The sequence below is a fragment of the Tigriopus californicus genome, chromosome 10 (genome assembly GCF_007210705.1).
Source record: "Tigriopus californicus strain San Diego chromosome 10, Tcal_SD_v2.1, whole genome shotgun sequence".
NCBI lineage: Eukaryota > Metazoa > Arthropoda > Copepoda > Harpacticoida > Harpacticidae > Tigriopus > Tigriopus californicus.
Genome location: NC_081449.1, coordinates 15,882,073 through 15,890,115, shown reverse-complemented (window position 1 = coordinate 15,890,115; position 8,043 = coordinate 15,882,073).

The following is an 8,043-nucleotide window of genomic DNA, read 5'->3' as shown; positions in this document are numbered from 1 at the left end:
TCAATCAAGGTCACAAGGCTAAGAGTACCCACAAAGATACACGTGATCGCTAAAGGGTCCGAGCGAAAAAAGAGCTTTGTTGTCCCTGACCGACAAAGGATGTGGGTGATCCAAGATGTAGATTTTTGATTGGCCGATGGGTTTTGTTTTCATCTCTGTCTGAGCTTTAACCAAGTCGACCGTTTGGCATTCTCACTCCGTGATCAACCTGAATGGCGATCATGCCCAACTCCTGGTTCTACGCCTACGTGACCCAAGTAAAACCTGCCAACCTCAGAGCAAAAGTCGCATTTTGCCACATACAAAACAGAGCTCTGTGGTGAGAGAGTCTTCACCTTGCCAGCAATCTGAAATCATTCAAGCTTAATGAGTCTCGTAAGTTAGAGCCTAATGTAGTCATTGTTTAGAGCCAAATCCATGTGCGGTTTGAGCATCTGAAGCTTGATCAGTTTAGCTCTTCCAGCCATGGCGCGTCTTTCATTATAGGTCATGCTCGTGGCCTGGTTAAGCAAAAATAGACCACATACTCGGTACTCCAAGGAGCCAGTCAATTCGCTCTTTGGGATGCTTTGAATCTGTTGGTTTGACCCTGATAATGGCCATGAGGAAAGTTGACGACGAAGACATAAAACTGGAATACGGAACAACAGGGTGAAAAGAGCTTTGATGCCTTCCGAGAATTTACTCAATGACATTGAACCAATTTGTCCTTTCAAGAGACCATTGAAAAATTGAAAAACCTAGTGTCATATTTAATAGATGATCCAATTAATTTGGCCTGTTGAGGATCGTTGAATCCTAGGGGAAACAATTTTCACAAGGCGCCAAGAGTGGTCCATAATTGCTTTCCACCATGAACACTCCTACAAGTACGGCCATTCCCACACTCGGTTCAGGTGCAAGCAACCCTTCCCTGGATTACGAGATCTTGAATAATGTGCTCCTCAACAGGAAAATAGAACCTGGAACGTCTTGAAATGACTCATGAACGTTGCACTACAACCACCCTCAAAACTGGTTGCTCGTTCGTTCGTTCGTTCGTTCGTTCGTTCGATCCATCTTAATTGCCTCTCCCTTGAATCCGTTGACACAGCCGGATGGGAGAACAAGGCAATGACAGAACTGTCCATGTTCAAGATCACACGTAATGGTTGTTGTTCGTTTGACCGTCACCCATTGCCATCCATGTGAACTAAATTGACCGGCATGTGAATACCAGTCGTCATCTGCCGGCGCCCTAACCCTTCAGTTGAGTAGCTTAATCAGACAGTGGATACATTTTAGATAACTTCGTGGACAAGCAAAAGTGCAAAATTTCATGACATAGTCATCAAGATCAACAGAAGCCGTTTGATTGTGGCCATTCAGCCTCCACCTCAGTCCCTCTCCATGTTAAAAGTTGTTGTGTCAGTGCCAGTCTTCCGGCTAATACAAATAAATTCCTTGACCCTCTGGCTATTGGGAGTTTCAGAAAAAGAGACTAATCCCCTTCGGCATGTTGTACTATGTACTACTATCTACCATTCAAGTATCCTCTCGGCAAGATGAAAAATGAATCTCCATGCCCAGAAAGGTAATGGATATGGACGGATGACTCCGTTTCGCTACGGACATCAGACCAATTGTTTGACTCACCACCTTCTTGGGGAGTCAAGACGCTATTCAATAAGCGATGGTCGTTACTATCATGATCATCATTATTGTTAGAATGAGAGATGTTGAATGAATGGAAATGTGTTGCTGAATTATTATTGTTGTTGTTGTTGTTGTTGCTATCATGGTTATTTTCATGTTGGCGTACTCAGTAGGGTAGGTGATATTGTCCAAGGTTGACCTCGATGTTTCGCTTCGGCCCGAAATCATTGGCCTGGCCGCCACATTGGCATTGGCGTCAGATGGGCATGGAGATAAAGAACCAGGGATTTGCCTTGGATTTTTCTTGCGGACCACTCCTCGACCAAAGGAGCTAGCCGCCAAAAGTTGGCCAAAATTTGGAGGCCGATAGCTGTGACCAGGAGTGCAGTCATCCCTTATTAACCCATCTGAACCGAGGATGGCTAGCCGAGACCAAGTGAATTGTTTTAGGGTCCAATTATGATCTGGGCTGCATGATGCATACGTCCGTGAGTGGGTGTTAGAACGCCTGTATTATGTACCTATGTAGGAAGACTAGTTGAGGGTGAAGGTCAAACTGCGGTGGTGGACTTGCTATCGGAAGAAATCGACTTTTTCTTCTGGTTCATTGAAGTTAGTCGTGCGCCCGGGCGCAAAAAAAAACAAACTCCAAGCTCCCAAGCTCCCAAGCTCGTCCTAGGACTCGAAACTGGTGTCCATTTATGGACTGGGCCTCCACGCCTACTCCCTCCATCGCCACTCATTCAAATTTCAAGATTCAAAATTCAAAACTCAATGGGCCCAAAGAGTTAGGGAATAATGTGTACGAAGACGTGCCTCCCTCATGGTCCATCATGCATAGCCAATCCTGGCTGGCTAGTGCGCTATAATGTGTCTCATCATACCGCATTGAATGCATAATTTGATGAAAGGAAACTGGAAAGATGCCCGCCTCATGTCATGATGACGGCCATTGGCATGCTTGATGGACACCAATAGTCCTCACACCAATTGTCATCATGCATCATGCACCCCTGAACGACGATCGGACGATCGGTCGGTGGATTTGAGAGCGAGCTAATTTCCTGGAAATAAACACTCGACCAACTACCGCAACAGTTCTGGAGCTCTGGACAGTTCACACTCTGAACCCGTCTCCTCGACTCACTCGACGAATTGGAAGCCTCGGAGGGAGTTTCAACCACACTGCTTACCTTTCTACCGCTCCTACGCTTCTAATACCTCAAAGCAGATCACCGACAGGAAAGGTCCTTGGAAGAGTTTTTGATCCGAAAATTAAGAAATCCGCAACGGAACGGACACGCCGCAAGAGCTGCCATTAGATGGACATCCCTAATGTACGTACGTTGTGTACAGTGTCATTAAATATTGTTAGACTCGGCGTGACATTCGGTTTGTTTAAGATCAGTACTTACGGTGCAGTGCATTCGTGTGAAGCAATTGCTCCATGGTAATTGATACTTAGTAAGTCTGAATCCAACGAGTGTCCAGGAACCTGTAGTAGTGCGTACGTGCTCTGAAGGACTTCAGCAGGCTCCTATGCACTGGTTTACGACACACACACACACACACATATCACCACAAAATGTGGCAGTCCCAGTGGCTCTAAGAAAGAAGTAGACTGTCATAACTGCTTTGTGACGACAAAATGCATCTTTTATTTCGCCAGAGAGATAGATAACGATCTTTCTTTTGCGACCTGCATGCAGACATTAGCTGAGTTTGGCACCCTATCTTCAACGAACACTCTCCCAGACCAAGTAGTTGATCAACCACTTACGCTAAAGTACAGTACGCATTACTGTTAATACGTACCTCAAGCCCGGACAAAGCACTTGGCCAAACTCAAGATGATTATGAAGGCAGGCAATGAATACTATCGTGTTCTTGAACTAGATTAGGCCTTTTTCCATTCAAATGATCTACGACACATATATACTTATAACGAGAGTAAACATGCATAAGTCATTGTCTGACAGATCGATATTAATTCAAACAACATCTTGGTACTAAGAAAAGTGAAAGACGTTATCTAAATGAGCCATGGGTTCGAATGCCCTCTATGAATAGACTCTAGCTCATAAATTCCTTTCATTCTTTTAGTGAATGAGCAAGGCACAATTCAAATATTCAGTTGCCACACCGTGATGATTGTCAAAAATGCTGTCTTTTTATTACAAGGTCTAGTTTCAAAACTTTGAAAACAAAAGATCAGTTTGGACCTTTGAATGATGCATTATACCTACTTGTGCTACTTGAAAAATCCTTGCATGTTTATCCTAGGTCTAATGATAAATATTTTGCTGCCGGCTTGGTTGTCACTAGAATGAGAATAAGTGCCTCCTGTCCTGCTGATTCCTGAGGGCATGCAGAATCTCTCAAAAGTAGGAAGGAATCAGATCGATCAACCAACAACGAGAAGGGAATTGAGACTCCCTCCAAAACGTGGACAATGTGCGGAAAAAAAGCGGAAAAAAACACCAGAATTCCTAATTTTCCGGTATTCCGTCAATTTTCGTCAAATGAGAGGTCTGTGTACGAGCACTTTCAAAAGGGACCAGTGTGGTCGTCATCAATATTTCGGATCAAGAGATCTCGGTTCACTACATTATCAAGAAATCGCCGGAGATATTGATGGGCTCCTTATGACATCGGAGGACAACCGGTCAAAAAGAATAAGTAGGTGAACGAGCACACAATGAAACCAGGAAGACAGAGACAGGAGGCCAAACCTTGGGGTGATTTTTCTCCACCGTGTTCATGGCCCATTGTGGCCCAATAAACGTACATTTGTCGAATCCTCCTACACTGAAATGATTACTCGATCAAGACAACGTTTTGTTTCGAACGAACCCCGCTCCATTAGATAGGATACACCATGGGAGTCCAAGAGGACAGGCCAGGATTTGACTGCTGTTCGTGGCAAAACCAGCCACCTGATTCCTAATCCCAACGACGAATCAATCTGGATTGGATTCCCTCCGTTGTTTGGCACACACTCTCTGACAAAAAAAAAGACTATGTACTTATGTAGTAGGTCCTTTGAACTAGCTCGATCGAGGAAGACGTTTCAAGGCCGAGCGAACCAGTCGGATTATCCCAATTTTTTCGACCAAACCACTTTCCATGGATTTCAGAGCAACTTCACTGACTGACTGATCGACCGACTGACTGACTGACTGACCATTGAGATACGAAGGTTGGCTTGACCAGAGAAGGTAGAACACATGGGATCGTGAGGGGGGTTTCCTTTTGCTCCCTTCAATCAAGTCAAACTTACCACAAGCCTAGTGTCCGATGGGCATGTACGAGATAAAAAAAAGAATGGGCGTTTTCTTTCAAAAACTGGATTAGACGAATCTAAGGACAAGCCATCTTTATGGCATGGCTCGGTCTCCCCGAAACTCGAAAAATACTCGCTTCTCAAAGCAGGATGTGCTTCTTGTTTGGCTTTTGAATAGGCTTAAGAACACCCTAGCCAACGGATTTTGGATGTTAGGCAGATGAGTTTTATGAGCACTTAAGCATCAGTTTGGGGATGTTTGGAGGTCAATTCGCGGATTGAAGCACCCCCAAAACCAGGAAGTCCAGCAGGAGTCCAGTGAGAATTTTTGTTCATCTCCTCATTCGAACATTCAAAGCAAAGTTGTTGGTTGCAACCTGAACTTGAAGCGGTGCAAACTTTTATTGTCCTTCATAAAACCCACTTTTTAGCAGGACTGGAATTGCCAAAACTAGCCGCTTTATCGATCGACTGACCCGGACCCTTGGCTATCTTTATGGATGCATTTACAGTTCGGACAGTGCCAAACTGCTTCTGATTTGGCCAAGAAGAGGTGTTTGGCAAAGCTGTTCTTCCGCTTCGAGACAAATTCCAGGGCTTACTAGACCAGAAATAACTTATTTTGATTTGTTGCTACCGCTATGGTGGTGGTCGAGAAGGTCTTTTTCAAGTTATGGAACTAATTGGGATGCTTGATTGGCCAATGCCAAACGAAGGTGCCCAGAGTAAACGTAGTCTTCATCATCATCATCATCATAGACATTATTTCTCTTACAAATGATTAGGTTGATCAACAAAAAGAATGCTCTGGATTAGCATCCACATTAATCCAAGGTATTTGTTAGAAACTCCCCGTCCTGATCGGAATTGAAGATAATTGACGGCGATTTCTGTTCCGTAATTGACTTGATTAGCCAAAGCTCCGACTTGATGCGATTTTCCGAACAGAAATAACAACATGCACATCAGAAATTGGCTTGCGATCTCAAGGAATGGAAAGGAAAACTATTTGGTTTCAACGATCGCTTTTAATTTCGCTTTTCAGTTCAACCACCCTTAATTCACTTTTTCATTTCCACCCCACTGTATGCACTGTACATACATATGGACCAGCCTAATTTGATTATGGAATGGCGGAAGTGCGTCTCTTCCTTTCTTTGCCTGTTTCAGTGGCGGCGGCGATTGCTCCTCCCAATCTCGGTTGCAAGCACGATGGCACGATGTGAACAGGGTCAACAATAATAGCGACGCGCATCGATTCGATTCGGGTTCAGATCCGATTTTCCAGGACATTCGGTTCTTCCTCGGTGGCGAGAACGACGGTGGAGAAAAACACCATCATCGCCGAGAGCAAGGTTCTTGACCCGATTATGGCTTGACACTTGGTACATTGCCCGTCCATTCCATTGTATGCGTGCAATTGTTCGAGTGCGTGAGTGCACCAAGTACATCAAGATAGTTACGTAGAGACAAATCCTGTGGAATTCTCGGAACTTTTACATAACAATGAACGATACGTGTGAGGCTTTCGATGTACGAAATCGGTGCCCAAGTAGTCAGAAGGGCTACGCTGATCTTGCTTGGGGATCACTTGATAGTACATAGATCAGGTGACATTCCTGGTGTGCACGACGGTGATGAGGATGATAATGGCGATGAACCCGAGGTAGAGCCAGCCTTTTTTATGCTTCTTTGATTTAGGAGCTTTTTCCAAAGTGGAGGAAGTCTGACAATCGCCCCGAGCAAGGATGACCAGTCTCGTTTGAGTCTTCCAGTTGTCCATTCGGAGTTCAAAGCTCTCAAGCCCTCTAGCTTCAAGAAAACACTCACCAACGGCTACGCGATGGATGATGTTAGGATCAGTCAGTCAGTAGTCGGGCCATTTCTTGTCTTACATTGGTCTTCTTTGCCTGGACTATTCGGTCCAAGGGTTGGTGTCAGAAATACAGTGTGCGTGTGCACTAGTATACATAGGTCGTATCTCTGTGGGAGTGAGTGTCTGAATTGAATGTGTTGCCAGGTCGAGTAATAATACGAAGGCACAAGACCAGTTTGGAATGGTGCTGTCTGAAATTGTAATCGCCCTACGAAAACGGCTTCATCTTCACCAACCTTGAGGATCGTTGGGGATAATTACAGATTAGGGTGGTAGTTCTGCACCTTTTCGGCGTTATGGCACTCCAAATGGTAGTGGTTGACTACATACATATTGTTCAATACACAGTCAAGAGGCAATTGAGAATGAAATGATGGTGTGTCAAGATGGTGGGGAAGCAAACCTTCAGCGGTGAGGGGTTCAAGATCGTTCACTGGTAACCCAATGTGTTTGAGTTGGGGAATCAGTGGTAAAGTACTCGGGGAAATGGTGCTCGATGACTTGTTCGGACAATGATTTGCCTTGAAAGAAGAAAAATAGACGCAAAGGATCCAAAAGGGCCCTTGTCTGTGGGAGATAATGGAACTCTAAAACCGGGCAGACTACTCTTTTGATCGAAATCAAGACTTGCTCCGGTTTAGCAGGTCCACCTATTGTTCAGTCACGGGAGGAACCACTTGTTTCTGCCGAAAGAGATCAAGTGGCACAAAAATTGGTCGTACTCTTCCCGGAAGCGATGGTGAATGGAGGGTCAAATTGACATGAACATGTCACCAAAACAGACACAGCCCATCTTTATAGAATTGTGCTCTAACGTTGGATCAAAGTGGGTCCCCACCAGTCCCATTAATGCATCCAGATGCCTTTTGCACTTCAGATCCTGACGCCTCCAAACCTTGGGGGAAGTACGTACGCATGTCGAGTAAGAACCTAAGCATGTGCCTACGGAAGGTATACGTAGAGAGAGCGTAAAAGAGAGCCTAAATCAGAACGACAAAGACACCTACGTACTGAAAAACTAGTCTAGCGTGTCTAATCTGCTATCGTTGCATTCATTAAAGATGGTACGTAATTAACTGGCTTGGATTTACGAGATTTTTGTAAAAAAGTAAAAATAAACAAGGGGAACCAACCCTTCACCTCATTCAAAACAAATTACGCCGATTTCGTCCGATATTGAAGTAAAAGTTGACTTTTTAGGAAGACGTCATGAAACTGGCACTGCTTTGAAAAATTAGATTTAATATGC